We start from the raw sequence: 16405 nt of genomic DNA on the forward strand, positions 1-16405 counted from the left end.
TTCCCTAGGACAGGGGTAGGCAATTCCAGTCCTGGAGAGCCAGAGCCAGGTCAGGCTTTCAGGATATCCGCAATAAATATGCATGAGATAGATTTGCATCTCAAGGAGGCAGTGCATGCAAATCCATCTCATACATATTCATGGTGGAGATCCTGAAAACCTGACCTGGCTCCGGCTCTCGAGGACCGGAAATGTCTACCCCTGCCCTAGGAGAACAACTCAGTAGTCTTAATATCTCCCATTACAGCTACACTGACGACATTACAGATTACAGTTGTCTCCCCTGCCACATGCCTGATGCCCACCGAAATACACAGAATAGACACCATCCTGTCTACAATAGAAAATTGGATGACCCACTTCAAATTAAAACTGAATACCAAGAAAACAAAATTCTTCTTAGCCACAGCCACCATTTCCCTAAGGGGAACCAACTGGCTCCACCCACCGGAACTGAATCAGACCCCTCCCGAGTTCTTTAAAGTAGTAGGCATCCCTGTAATGTGGATGTGTATATATATATATATATATATATATATATATATGTCTCCAGGGATATCCTCAACCTCTAGTGATAGGTCAGCTTCAAAAATCATTATAAATAACTCTATATTCTTATAATGGAAATGCTCTCAACAATGCTGTCAAAAGAACACATTTCATCGATTTTTTCAAATTCACATCATACTGGTATAACATTACGTGAAATCTTTTCTAATCTAATTTTCTATTTGTGCATCGCTCATACCTATACAGGCGCAAGGCAACTCACCAGGGAAACTCACTGGTCAGATGAAAGAAAATGAAAACGGAAAAAAAGGTGGGCAGAGAATGAATATTCTAATCCCCTCCCTTCAAAGTAATGAGGAATTATTATTTTGATATGAAAAGTTCTCTCTTTTCCTTTGCTCTGTGTATGGTATTTGCTGGTGATACCTGGTAGGTTATGATCCATTTGTCAATAGGTGGAATTGTCATATAATGGACCAATGTAAATGTTACAGAATTTCCACCTTAAAGAGAGGATTAAATTTATTTGGGAATATGTCACATGAAATTATTATGAAGTTTTAGATCCTCTGCTGTATTAGATAAATCAAATGCTTTAGGCATGAGGCTTTCAGAGACAAGATTTATGCACAAGATCGTACAGGTAAAAAATTGCATTACATTTAGAGAATATATCACCTGACTGAATGAAGTTTTACATTCTGTTCAAAAAGATAGACTGGATTTCTTTCCTCCCAGACACACGTAAGCAAAATATTAGAAAAGCTCAGACTGTTTTTTTTTTAATTCTTCAATGCTGTCAGGTTTCTGTGGTTAGTCTTCTAGATGGAAAATGTGTGTCAACCTCCTGAGAGAAACAATAATAAAACAAGAAATTGAATTTCTGTTTTGTAGACTATACTTGAAATTGATTTCTGACTGCAAGAAAACACATACACACCCACAAATAAAATTACACACTTTGCAATAAGCAAATGGGCATGATAAGTGGGCAACTTCCCTATTCAAGTTTCAAGTTTATTCATGGCTTGATATATGGACCATCACAAGTATCTGAGCAGTTTACAATGTTAAAAATTAAAAAAGGTCGAATATTATTTGTGATTTGGGTGGGGTAAAATACAAAGAGTGTAAACCTATAACTATAACAAATTAAGACTGATTAGAACTACTCTATATAAATGTGACTAATGGATATTTATTATGAATACAGTGGTACCTTGGATTACGAGCATAATCCGTTCCAGGAGCATGCTCATAATCCAAAATGCTCGTTTATCAAAGCAAGTTTCCCCATAGGAAATAATGGAAACTTGCTTTGATATGTTCCCACCCTCCGAGGCCAGCGGCGCGGCTCTATCCCCCCCCCCCGAGAACTGGCATTGCTCCCCCCGAAGGCCCCCCTGCAATCCGGCACCCTCTCCCCCCCGCAATTCGGCACCCCCCTGCCGCAATTGGGGACCCCCCCCCTGCCGCTTCTTACTGTCATCTGGGCCTGGGCACCGGCACCAGCATGTCCTGTGCATTGGTGCCGGTGCCCGAAGATCGGCCTCCTCTTCTTGCTGGGCCTTGAGCATCCGCGCATGCTCAAGGCCTGCGAGTTCACGTTCTCTCCGAGGCGCTGATTTTGCGAATGTTTTGCTCGTCTTGCAAAACACTCGCAAACCGGTGCACTCGTAAACCGAGGTACCACTGTATTTTGAAAACAGACTTGCCACCAGGCATGGATAGCTGTGAGGACTGAATTTGCCACCCTTGGCAGGAAATTACTCTGCCAGTTGTATACTAACTACAAAAACATCAATATGAAGAAGTTTCAACAGCAATTACCAGACCAGGAAACCTAAATACAAGAAGTGACTGCCTCATCCAGCCTCTGAGAAATAGGAAGCTAAGAGATCAAACCAGCTATGATCTCACGATTGAAAGCAGAACCCAGCTCAGTACAAAGACGTTACAGATTCAAGTGTCAGCTACTTAGCAGAAAGAAGAAAAAAGTTTATTAAACAATCAAAACCAACATTTTGGCTCAAAGGCAGTTCCTTCCTTTCCGGTCACATTGTTTTGTAGTGAATGGACTGTGATTTCAGCAGGCGAGAAGAGAATGCACATCGTATGATACAATTGCCGGATTTGTGCAGATATGGGCTTTCTGTGAAAAAGGGGTCAAGTCCTAAGATTGCTTCTACCATCTGTCTGTTAAGGTAACCAACAGTACCGGCCAAAGTAAGTAACCTAAAGGAAAATGTTTAAAGAGTGAATGCTGAATGTCAGGATTCGAGTAATGAACTGTATGCTACTCTGCTAGCTTTCTCTAAAGGACAGGCTTACTTAGATTATAGAGTCTATAGGCTTTATTTAGTTCATTTTTTAATAAGGTCCCATGTTTGTCATAGTTTCATAGTTTATTTAAATTTTTGATTAAACGCTTATCCAATGGTACAAAGCGTTGTACATAATAATTTTAAATACCTGGGAAACAAACAGTTTAAATTATTAGACATACAGCAATTAAGTATACATCTTATAACCGGAAAACATTGGAAAAAAAAGGAAGAGCTACAATTTCTTATAAAGAATACATAAAAGGAAAATACAATAGGAGAGAGAGGAACGTTAAATGGAGTGGAAGTGTCTACTTATGTAAAATATTTTTTTTCAGTTATAGGAGTCTTTAAAGAGAAAGCATTTGAGATTGCTTTTGAATTTCTGCAAATTTTTTTTCAGCTCTGAGATGTAAAGGGAGCGAGTTCCAAAATTAGAGGGGCAGGGACTGAAAAAATGTTTTTCCGTTTCACTGAGGTTGACATTTAGGGCTCCTTTTACTAAGCCGCGTTAGCGGGTTTAACGCGCATGACTTTTCATCATGCGCTGTCTGAAAAACTACCACCTTCTCGAGTGAAGGCGGTAGCAGCTAGCGCGGCTGGCGGTTTAGCGCGTGCTAATACGCGCATTAAACCGCTAGCGCGGCTTTGTTAAAAGGAGCCCTTAATGCGAGTTAAACAAGTAGGGGAGACTCACAGTGATCAAGCCCCGCTCAAATATTCAGCTGCACAACCGGCCAATGCTGCTGAATATCTGCTCAAGCCACCTTGGTGTCATCTGGTTCCCAGAATCCTCTGGGAACAGTCAGGGCCGAGCCTGGCATGACTCAGGTAGTGATTTTCAGTCTGCTAACTAAGGAACTACTCAAGAACAGCAGAAAGGTACCTGGATAAATGCTGGCTACCACCCAATCCCTGAATATTCAGTGTTGGGCTCCAGGGATGGCCCGCCCAGTGCTGAATATTCAGTAGTAAAGTGCCTGCAGTGGTCAGCGTTTAAAAAAAAAAAAATGCTGATCACCGAGGTCAGAATATCACCCAGATTATTTTTATTAGTGAATTTAGCAATGACAAGAGTGACACTGGTAGCAGTGACTATTTCCCAATTGTCTGGAAATTAGGTACCATCTTTATATTGGCGTGCCTTTTTTCATAAAGAATAAAAACATGCTAATAATAATAATAACTTTATTCTTTTATACCGCATTACCGGAAGTTCTAGGCGGTATACCTAAGAGGAAGTGGCCAGTCAGTGAAATACAATCAATTAGTTACAATCTTAAAAACTCCTAAGTTAAGTAGTAAATTTGTCAGACAGAGAGGACTTGTCTAATTTTCGAAAAGAACAGTAATGGCAGATAAAGGCCAAATGGCCCACCCAGTCTGCCCATCTGCGGCATCCATGATCTCCTCCTCTCCCTATGAGAGCCTATGTGCCTGTCCCACTTTTTCTTGAATTCAGAAACAGTCTTTGTCTCCACTGGGAGACTATTCCACGCATCTACCACCCTTTCTGTAAAAAAAGTATTTCCTTAGATTACTCCTGAGCTTATCACCTCTTAACTTCATCCTATGCCCTCTCATTCCAGAGCTTCCTTTCAAATGAAAGAGACTCGCCTCATGTGCATTTACGCCATGTAGGTATTTAAACATCTCTATCATAACTCCCCTCTCCTGCCTTTCCTCCAAAGTATTGGAATGTTTGAGAACAAAGCACACACCCAGATGGTTGGAGGAAGAATGAACATGCACAGTAGTTTGCAGTGGTGCACAAAGGATGAGATAAAGATGAAGAGAGATGATGGTTATTAAAAAGAAGGTACAATTGAGTAAAATGGAGTGCACAAGAATGTGGACATCATACTGTACATTATGAGGTACATAATCAAAATGGAAATATGTCTAAAAACCTGCCTAAATCAGCACTTGGACGATCAAATTGACAGGTCGTCCAAGCGCCGATAATCGAAATGGGTTTCTTTGATAGTCCCATATCTTCTTGTAAATTATTTGTTAAAGATTTTGAGACCTCTAATTCTTTTTTCAAGTTCCCAATTTCACTATCATGATTTTTAATCTTCCCTTCTATTTGTTGGAACTGAGAATTAAAGGTTTTCCCCAAATTAGATATAAAGTCCCAAAGGGATTCTAGTGTGACTTGGGGTTTTTGTGGCAAGAAAGGTTGTAAAGTTAATTCAAACTGCTCACCAGCTGCTAATTCTTCCTGCCTCTGTATCGTCTGGGATGATCTTGCTCCAGTTGTTGTTAAGTCCTCATTTCCCAAGTTCAGGCTCTCTTGAACGAAATGGGAGCCTGAACTACTGCTCTCCGGATCGATTACTCTGGCCTCTGGTGTAGAGTGTCCTCCGTCTCCCGGCAACACCCCCTCCCGCGGAGAGCTAGTGGTGTAAGGTTGTTGGGGCGTTGCTGTAGCGTCGGGACTAAGTGTTGTTTCAAGCCCCAAGAAGACCGCCTGCACCTCACCTCGTTGCCACGCCTCCTGCGGGGAATCTACCGACGCCGCTGTGATGTCCTGCATACACCGCAGGAATTCATCAATATTGCCGAATGCAGCCGGCCCGGAGTGCCGCGAGGCACCAGTCGCGCTCCTGCCTCTTCTCTTCAGCATGGCCAGGAAAAGTTATTCTTCAATAAGAAAAAAAGAAAGGTAAATTATTGATGAATTCCCAGGCGTCCTCTCGTCGAGCTCAGACAAACGCCATCTTGGATCAGCAGTCTGAGAGAGCCTGTGTTTATTGGCTATTGTTCTTTTGTGCTTCTTGTTTTTTTTCTGGAAATTATTTTGAAGTATTTTTTGCAGTGCAAGATAGTGGTGAGTTTTAACCACAATCTAATAATAATAATAATCTAATATAATAAAGCTCTAGCCGCGCATGCGCACTCCCACCTGCGTGCGCTGGTTTTCCGTGAGCTGTAGGTCTCTTGCAGGTAGGAGTGCGCATGCGCACCTACCTGTGCCAGTGGCCTGCCTGCTCTCCACCTCGCGCAGTCCGGAGTTTATTTTAAAAGAACACGCCACGACGACTCCTTCCACGAGCCGCTCCTGCGTCGGAGAAGGCTTCCGACACAGGCGCGATCATGAGAGAAGACACCCGGCACCCTCAAACTCAAAAATGTGTCAACGGGACCATGGGAAGGGAAGGGGGGGCAGGGCAGCAAGGGACGAAGGGAGCCACGGTGCTATCCTGTCGGCTCCCACACACAACCTACTCCTCCCGCGGCCCGGACAATGAACTCCACAGATGCAGTGTGGCCAAACCAGCTCCCCGCGGCCCAACAGAGACCCCACGCCAGAGTGCGTCAGCAAACGATGCAGAAGCCAGCTCCCCCGGAGCCCAAATCCCAACAGCGCCAGACAGAAATAGATAAGGTAAAGGGGAAATGGGATCTTGAATATGGTTAGGTAAAAGCAAGGGAGAAGGGCTACTGCTGGACAGGGGGAGCAGGGAAAGGGTACTACTGGACAGGGGGGAGGTAAAAGCAAGGGAGAAGGGCCACTGCTGGACAGGGGGAGTAGGGAAAGGGTACTACTGGACAGGGGGGGGAGGTAAAAGCAAGGGAGAAGGGCTACTGCTGGACAGGGGGAGCAGAGAAAGGGTACTACTGGACAGGGGGAGAGGTAAAAGCAAGGGAGAAGGGCTACTGCTGGAGAGGCGGAGCAGGGAAGGGGTGCCGCTGGACAGGGGGGAGAGAAAGAAAAAAAAAAAGAAAGAAAGAAAGAAAAGAAAAGCCTAAGTCTGCACATATATTCTAGCACCCGTTAATCTAACGGGCTTAAACACTAGTAACTATTATAATAATAATAATAACTGGCTTTGGCCAGAATAAAAGCTAGAAACCTGCTTTGTTGTCTGAGTCCTTATTCTCTCAGAAGGAAAGGGAATACTTTCCTGCAGCCCTATTGCAGGCAACAGACAACAGACTTTAAACCTGAAGGGTTCCCTAAGTCATTGGGGACCAGGCCAGCTCAGTATTCATTAGTCACAGGGCCTGCTGCGCTATCCAGGGGTACGGACTGTGACAGTATGACAATTTAAAATTGGGAGATAAAATAAAACAATTTGTACAATTAAACATACTATGTATGTACACAACTAATTGGTGATACACCAAGCAACAAAGGTAAGAAAAATGATTTATTTTCATTTTAGTAATTAAAACATGTTGGTTCTGAGAATTTACTTCCGCAGTCTACATTTGCCATTGTATGAGTATAGAAGGAAATGTGAGGGAGGGTGGACACTTTATGCGACTAAAATTTTTAATTGCAATTAATTGAGATTAATCAATGTGCAACCCTAGTTTAAAATGAATTTTACTAACTATAATTTAGAGTATAAAGATCATAGAGTGATTTGATAAAAAGGAGGTGATCTTACATTGTTGGGGCCTTGTTGCATTCTTCTCATTTGTATTTACGGTTTGACAAGAGCTCTGGCTGGAAACTGAAAGTTTTCATGGCAATGTGTAAGCCTTTTTACCAGTCTGCTGCAATTTACCCTGCCACTGTGCTACATTTGAGCAGTTTCATTGAATGATCCAAAAGGTGTCAACAGTTAGGTTCATGGGCTCCATTTTTGTCTGCTGCATAGATGGAGATGTTTTTTATAAACTGGAAAACCAAAAGCATAAATCCATGCACGTAATAAAGCTTATTTATTTACAAAAAGTCGAGTTACACAGAAACTATCTCACAGATGTACTACACCAGAAAAATCTAGAGCTAGTATTTAACATTATGTGAACCAATGACAACTGAAAATTTCCCAACTTTCCACCTCATTTAAAACTCCCTCTCTTCTTTCTCTAGCACACAAACACCAGAAGTCAGGTCCATAGTTTTTCGAAATCTGATTGAGCAGTCATCTAGCTGATGATTTGATGTTCTGTTGACACCATCCTCCTTAAATTCAAAGCAATTTAAGCAAAGCAAATTGCCTTGGGCCACCTAACTTCCAATATTCAGCAGAACTAGACTGGATAGAAAATGTGGGCAAGTCAGGGGCGGTATAAGGGGTGGCTCGGGGCAGGAGTCGGGGATTATGTGGGTGCCAGCAATATCCTGCCTCCACTGGACCACCCCTACTGGACCATCATGGAGTTAAGGTAGGTCTGGAGAACCTACTGAGACTGGGGGAGGGTATGGAGGGTAAAGTAACTCCAGTGGCAGCAGAGAGACCCCACATCTTCTTTGCTTAGGGCAAAGAAACAAAAAGAAGATTTGATCAGGGTTGGAGTCAAATACTAGGCACTACTTATAGAATCCCACCTAGTGGCACCTAGGCCTGCTTAGGCGTTTCTAGGCATTTTAACGGTAGGTGCCTGTATATTAAGCCAGATTTTACTGTGCCTAATTTACTGGCACCTAACTTGAATGCCTAGCAATGCCTGTCAACCACACCTATTCTCTGCCCCATGTCTACATTTCTGGTAGGCATCGCTAGGTGTTCTAAGAGTTCGGTGCTAAACTCCTAATTGGTAATTAATTTTTTTTGATTGACTGAAAACCGATGTGGTCAATGACCATGCCGATTAAGCCAATTTTTAAAAAAACTTGCATGTGGATCCCACATTTAGGTATCGTTAGGCAGTCACAATTAGGGTGGCTAGCAACGCCTAACATAGGCATCCTTTGTGGAATCTGGCCATCTCTGTCAGAAAACTCATAAGAATGGGCATGGTCCCTTCTTTGAAAGGAAGATTGGAATGTAGTCAAAATATACATTTGTGCTGCTGTACAGGTTTGTCACAAAAGAAACACCAAACACATTTCAAAAGACTTGTAACTTGTGAAATCAGTGACATGAAAACCCCATAGTATATGACAGGGGAAGTAGCACCACATTGACATGGAAACCCCAAGGCACCAGGAAAGGGGCAAAATCAGTGGTATACCAAGGGGGCTGGGGGAGCGGCAGTCCACCCCAGGTGCAGACCATGAAAGGGTGCTTCCAGGGTCGGCGTCATGGTTCAGGAACTTCGCTGCTCTGCCGGTGTCGGACTTTCCTCTTTGTCGAGTCCTGCCTTCACAGAAGCAGGAAGTAGGTGGGACTGGCAGAGAGGAAGGCCCGATACTGGCCCAGCAGTGAGTTAAGGCTGCTGACAGAGAGAACTCACATACCTCCGGGCCTGCCTTCTAAAGCAGCAGCAGCGGTGACAATGGCTGGCCCTTGGAGGCAGAACTCTGAACAGGCTTCTTATGGCCTAGCTGCCAGGGCCTTCCCTCTGCCAGGTCACTGATGATGCGGTAGAGAGAAGCCCTAGGGAGCAGGTCACAAACAACCCATTTGGCACTGCTTCTAACTGCCGTTGGAGGCTTGAAGAAATGTCAAATCTCAAGGTTGATGGTGTCAGTCAGGTCCAGAGGTGCTGCACAGTGGGATGGGAGGGAGGGAGTGATGGATGGAAAGCTGCTGCACATGGGGGGGAGAGAGGAAGAATTGCTGGACATGGGCTGGAGAAGAGTCAGGGAAATGCAACAAAAAGATAGAAAGTGATGAGAGGGAGAAATCCTGCATATGGTGGAGAGGAGGGAGACATGCATGGAGGAGAAATGGTGGACATAGGGTGGAGGTCCATGGGGAGAGAGAGATGGTCCATGGGGAGAGAGAGAGAAATGTTGCACATGATAATGGAGGGGACGAAGGGAGAGATGCTGCATGGAGGTGAATAGAGAGGTTTGACCCAGGGCACAAGGCAGGAATAGAGAGACAGAGAGAGATAGTAGACAGTGAGAAAGAAACAGAAATGTTGGATATGGCAATGGAAGGGAAGGTACATAGATGGAAGATAGATCGTGAGCACGGAGAAAGAAGAAAACGTCAAATGGTCAGGAGACCCTGGCGAGCAAGCTAAAGAAGAGAAACCGAAACCAAAGTCTGGGACCAACATGGTTTGAATAATAAAGTGACCAGACAATAAAAGGTAGAAAAAATAATTTTATTTTCTATTTTGTGATTACAATATGTCAGATTTGAAATATGTATCCTGCCAGAGCTGGTGTTAGACAAGAAGTGTGAGCTAGGACCTAATAGAGAGAGGAAGTCTTTTTTGTTTATTTTGTTTACACCACAGCACCAGCATGGGGTTGGAGAGGTTGGAGCCCTATATAATGTTATATTGTAACACTGTGAATGTTAAACTGTAATCCGTTCTGAGTTCTCTGGGGAGGACAGGATATAAAACTAAAATTGCTAAAAATATATTTTTTTATATTGGTTGTGGGGGGAGGGGGGGTTGAGTAAAAAATGATCGGCCCCAGGTGTCACATACCCAGGTATGTTACTGGGAAAAACAGCATGAAAGGGAAAGGTTTTGATATGCTTTCTCTCTGCTATTACAATCAAAGTGTTTTACATATTATATGCTGGTACTTATTTGCCTGGGGCAATGAAGGGTTAAAGTAATTTGCCCATAGTCACAAGGAGCTGCAGTGGGAATTAAACCTCAGTTCCCTTGGTTTGCAGGTTGCTGACCTAACTGTTAGGCCACTCCTCCACTAAAATTAACTTTGGCAGGAAGATTACAAGGGAGTGTTTCTCAACTTTTATTCCATTGTGACACATCTTACAGACTAAAATTGACAGTCGAACAAAAAAAATTCTATGTTGCTGTTGTTATAAATCAGTGGTCTCAAACTCGCAGCCGGGGGGGGCCACATGCTGCCCACCAGGTACTATTGTGAGGCCCTCAGTATGTTTATCATAATCACAAAAGTAAAATAAAACAGTTTCTTGATCATATGTCTCTTTAGTTATACATTACAATATTATTATTAAAACTTAGCCAAAAGAAAGATTTATATATTATAAAGAGTTTTACTTCATGCAAAATTGTCATTTCTTTAATAAGACATTAATTATTTTTTTGAGGCCCTCCAAGTACCTACAAATCCAAAATGTGGCCCTGCAAAGGGTTTGAGTTTGAGACCAGTGCTATCATTCATGCAAGGAAAAGAAACCCCAAAAACACCAAACATGAATGTACATACCTATTTGCTAGCTTATTCGTGTGCGTTTCCTCTAGCAATTACGAAGGACCACTGAAAAGTTCTCAGCCCATACTTTTCATTTCACATCATTCATGTCAAGAAAAGTGTGGAATAACTTGTAAGTTTCAGGGCTCCATATCATTCTCTTCTTGGTTGGGCTGAGAACTTTTCAGCGGCCCCTTCTAGAAATATCACATACTCTAATCTGGTAAATTGTCATTAACCTCTTAAATTACAATGCATTTACATCAGCCAGAACATCTAGGGAGTAAAAAAAATTATCCTCAGATGTCTGACTGAATAAACCTGAGCCTTGGGATTGGAAAGCAGGCAAACATCAAGATATCCTTTTAGAAATGGTCTACCTTAACTTCACTTAGTTATTTTATATTCCAGATTCTCCTCTATGATTTCTCTTTCCACTATCTACCCCCAGAAAAGAAGATATTATTCTGGCAAAAAAAGTCTTCAATGTGTGAACATAATTAATTTTGGCATGAAGATAAACTTGACCAAGAGAACATTATGCAGACAAATAATACCATTGGTCTTGGTTATGTGGCTTGCTTTCACTCCTGGAGATATTCAAGGTAGGTTTACAGTATATTTTCACTTTTTTATAGTCCTTCTTGTTTGTTCTTTTATCTTCTCTTTCTCTGTGTTCTCTCTTTTGGTGCTATGTCGTAAAATGCATAGCAACTTTGCAAAGTCATATTTAAACTATATGTAAACCAATTTAATACTAATTGTTAAAAGCGGTAAATCAAATCAAAAGGTACAATTTAGTCAAAAAATTGCACAAAAATGCTGCAAATACTCAACAATGTTATATAGCTTTTATGGTTTTTTGTGTGTGTATGTGTGTGTGTGAAGTGGACTTTTTAAAGTTACTTTGCACTTATATATTTTATCCCTGTTTTGAGGCAGGGGAAGAGTGAATGCCAATCGGACCACTTGGTTACCTGGAGACCTCTAATTCATGACAGAGAGCCTTCAGAGAGGATTAAAAAAACAGTTTTGTATACAAAGTATAAATAAGGATGTAAATGAGCCCAGCATCTTATAGCTATGTTTTGCAGAAATTGGTACTAACCCACATGCAATGTTCCCTTTAAGCCACAGGTGTCAAAGTCCCTCCTCGAGGGCCACAATCCAGTCAAGTTTTCAGGATTTCCCCAATGAATATGCATGAGATCTATTTGCATGCCCTGCTTTCATTGTATGCTAATAGATCTCATGCATATTCATTGGGGAAATTCTAAAAACCTGACTGGATTGCGGCCCTCGAGGAGGGACTTTGACACCCCTGCTCTAAGCTGTGTGGGAGTCCTCCACCTAAATTCCTGCCAGTAGGGGTGCTGTTTCATTAGTAAGGGACAGGCAAGTTCTTTAGGCCTCCAGAAGACCTGCCTGTCCCTAATGATTGAAGACACTCCCACTGGCAGGACTCCCACAAAGCTTAGAGGAAACATTGCCCATGTGCATTTTTGTGGGTTAGGACATAGGCCCCTTTATTTTCTTTCTAATTTTCTTTCTTGTCTTTGTGTCTTCTCTTTTCTGTCTCTTGCCCAATCCAAGCTTAGTCCTAACCTGCAACATATTTTGTTGAACATGAACAAATAAGTAAATTCACTCTCTTGTGATATCCTTTAGAGCCCTCATTCCTTACTCCTGTAATGTTCTCATGGGAATTTTGTGATGTTTATCTTATTTCAGGCACTCCACTTTTGGAAAGTTTGCAATGTCACAATGACTATAATACTTATGTGGCTTGCACATATGAAGAGAGCCTGGCAGCCCAAAAGTTCTTGAAGATGAATTTATTTCACTGGGCCAATTACAGGGATTTTAACAAACGGTAGGTACAAATATTTTATGTGGTTCAAGTAAACAACATCTTGAGTTAAGCCACTTGCCCAGAATCACAAAGAGCTACAGAGGGAACTGAATCGGGTTCCCTCATTCTCAGGCCATGGCACTAACCATTAGACTACCAATTTTGCATAGTGAGTTGGTGCAGTGTTTGCCATTTCTGTGTGGCAGAATCTCTAATGATCTTTCAGGGTGATTGGAAATCATCTTTGGATTAGAGGCTTCAACTTTTGCCACAAATTTTCTGTTGGATTTGAGTCTCACCTGTTATGGACCACTCGAGGACATGAACTTTCTTCCTACTCCGTTGTTGTTTTTGTTTTGTGCTGCTGAATGGGTTGAATCTTCTCCTCACTCCCAGGTTTAAGGCAATTGTGCTTTGTAACATTCATCTTTCCCTCAGTCTTTACAATCCTCCTTGTTCTTTTTACTGCAAAACATTCCCACAACATAATGTTGCTGCCATCACCATGCTTTATGATAGAGATGGTATTAGCAGGGTGATATTCAATATTTATTTTAGACCACACCTATTGGTTAGCTTTAGGACCAAAAGGATCTACTGTGGTTTCCTCAAACCATAAAACCTTCTCCCAAATATGTATAGTATCCCCTTTATACAGCTACTGACATTGGAGGAATGGCTTGATCAAGGTTTGTAACAACCCAGGACTAGTTCTTCAGCGTTGGTAGAAGCTGTTTTTAACATCAGCTGATTGTATGTCCCCAATACATCCTTGTAGGTGAAATGCAGCTGTGTCGGGCAATATTCCTGGGAGCATTTTGATTAAATATGTTTTTTTCTTCTTATGATCTCTCTTCTGTTCCAAGAGCTATTCTGATACACTGAAATCTTCTTATAACCTTACCCTAATGTGATCCTTTGAGTATTTATGCAGGTTCTTTTAGCAGCTCTATATTTCATGCTTAGATCTTTGTTTCAGATTCACTTTGCACAAAATCTATAGCTCAGTTCTTCATCCAGAAGTCAGTCCAGAGGAAGGCTACTAAAATGGTTGGAGGTCTTTGCCGTAAAGCAAATGAGAACATATTTAAATATTTCAATATGTATATTTTGGAGGAAAGGCAGAAAAGGGGAGATAAGGTAGAAATGTTTAAATACGTATGCATAAATGTGCATGAGGCGAGTCTCCTTCAATTGAAAAACACCATCACGGAAGCACAAAATCTCTACATTCCACAGATATCCAAAGGACGGAAAAATAAAAGCAAAGGAGAACCAGCATGGCTTACTAAAGAGGTGAAGGATGCCGTGAGAGAAAAAAAGAACTTTAAAAAATGGAAATGCGAAAGAACAGCCGAAGCTTGGAATAGCCACAAAGACGATCAGAAGAAATGTCACAAGGCGGTGAGGGATGCTAAAAAGGTCTTTGAGGAGAAAATAGCGCAAGAGGCCAAAAACTTCAAGCCCTTTTTTAGAGACGTAAAAGGGAAAAAACCTGCAAAAGGCAGTGGGTCCGCTAGACCAGTGATTCCCAACCCTGTCCTGGAGGAACACCAGGCCAATCGGGTTTTCAGGCTAGCCCTAATGAATATGCATGAGAGAGATTTGCATATGATGGAAGTGATAGACATGCAAATTTGCTTCATGCATATTCATTAGGGCTAGCCTGAAAACCCAATTGGCCTGGTGTTCCTCCAGGACAGGGTTGGGAACCACTGCGCTAGACGACCAAGGAAGAAAAGGTACATCAAAGAAGACAAACAAATTGCAGACAGACTAAACTCCTTCTTTGCGTCAGTCTTTACAAAGGAGGACATTACATCAATACCTGAAACAGTGAAAGTGTTCAAGGGAGAAATAGAGAATAGCCTCACAACAGTAGAAGTGGATTTAGATCAGATATACTACCAGATTGACAAACTTAAAAGTGACAAATCCCCTGGACCGGATGGAATTCACCCGAGAGTATTAAAGGAACTAAAGGTAGAAATCGGAGAACTACTGCAAAACCTTGCTAATCTGTCAATTAGAACTGGACAGATACCGGACGACTGGAAAATAGTGAACGTCACCCCAATTTTCAAAAAAGGATCAAGAGGAGAACCGGGCAACTATAGACTGGTGAGTCTTACATCTGTCCCTGGAAAGATGGTTGAAGCACTGATTAAAGATAGGATAGTCCGGCACTTGGATACTCATGACCTGATGAGAGCCAGTCAACATGGCTTCAGGAAAGGGAAGTCATGCTTGACAAATTTACTTCAATTCTTTGAGACAGTGAACAAACAAATCGATAGCAGAGAACCGGTGGACATAATATACTTGGACTTCCAGAAAGCGTTCGACAGTTCCACACGAAAGACTTCTCAGGAAATTACAAAGCCACGGAATAAAGGGAGACATACTAAGGTGGATAGCCAAATGGCTGGAAAACAGAATGCAGAGGGTGGGAATAAATGGGAAGTTCTCAGACTGGGAGAAAGTGACTAGCGGTGTGCCCCAGGGCTCGGTTCTTGGGCCCATCTTATTTAATATTTTCATCAATGACCTAGAAGAAGAAACGTCCAATGAAATCATCAAGTTTGCAGATGACACGAAGTTATGTCGGGCAATCATATCACAAAAGGACAGCGAAGAACTCCAGAGAGATTTGAGCCAGTTAGAGAGATGGGCAGAGAAATGGCAGATGAAGTTTAATGTGGAAAAATGCAAGGTAATGCATTTGGCCAGAAAGAACAAGGAGCATAGAAGGATACGGGTGACTAAGGTTTCGCCAGGTTACACCTGGCTGGGCCTCCGCATGAGCAGATCACGGACTCAATGGACCTAAGGTCTGATCCGGAGATGGCAGTTCTTATGTTCTTATGAAAGGATGCTCTGGAATGAAAGGGCATAGGATGAAGATGAAAGGAGATAGACTCAGAAGTAATCTCAGGAAATAATTTTTCATAAAAGGGTGGTGAATGCATGGAATGACCTCCTGGTGGAGGTGGTGGAGAGGAAAACTGTATCTGAATTAAAGAAATCTTGAGACAAGTACATTGGATCTGTAAAGGAGAGAAAGGTATAGTAAATGTCATGGATAGGCAGACTAGATAGGTCATATGGTCTTTATCTGCCTTAATTTATTTTTCTGTTGCTGTGATTGGATATAGATGGGTTCTATTTATTATCTATATCAACCTGTAACCAGTTCTGAGTTCTTTGGGGAGAATGGGATAGAAAACAAATTAAATAAATATTATGGTCTTATCAAGGCAATTTTTGGAAACAGTTTGCTATGAAACAGGATATGACTTACGCAATCTATATTTTTGATTCCTTATGCCCAATTACTTTCTTAATATTTCCTTAATTGTTCTTTCCTTAAAGTATGTTTAGATATGTGAAACAAACACCCACTTTAACTCAGTCTGAACTGTATATTTTCGGACAGCAGAATATAAAAACCGTCCATAGCTGTTGTCATTTACTGTGTATATAGGCGTGAAGAGTTTTGGAAGGCTGCTCTGTAACCTCCATCACAGTTCAGTTTAACTGCAAAAATTGCTTTTCTGCACAGGGAAAATGAAATAGAAAGCTTAGATTGTGTCCTTTCAGAAGCTGATAGCCTGCTCTAACTATGTCAGCACATCTTCTATTTGTTTCACTAACAGAAAGAGCATATTGTGAATTTTGTATTCCATTTTCACTGTGCAGGAAATGAGTGCATAAAACTAGATT

The 16405-nt window shown here is 41.8% G+C and overlaps 1 long non-coding RNA gene across 1 annotated transcript; it reads left to right on the plus strand.

The window, feature by feature from the left end:
• Nucleotides 1–2605: 2605 nt before the first annotated feature.
• On the plus strand, nt 2606–12688 carry LOC117355143. The gene is made up of 3 exons (XR_004538304.1): nt 2606–2736; nt 11282–11435; nt 12562–12688. It is a non-coding gene; the product is annotated as an uncharacterized LOC117355143 (long non-coding RNA).
• Nucleotides 12689–16405: the final 3717 nt, after the last annotated feature.

The sequence above is a fragment of the Geotrypetes seraphini genome, chromosome 2 (genome assembly GCF_902459505.1).
Source record: "Geotrypetes seraphini chromosome 2, aGeoSer1.1, whole genome shotgun sequence".
Lineage (NCBI taxonomy): Eukaryota > Metazoa > Chordata > Amphibia > Gymnophiona > Dermophiidae > Geotrypetes > Geotrypetes seraphini.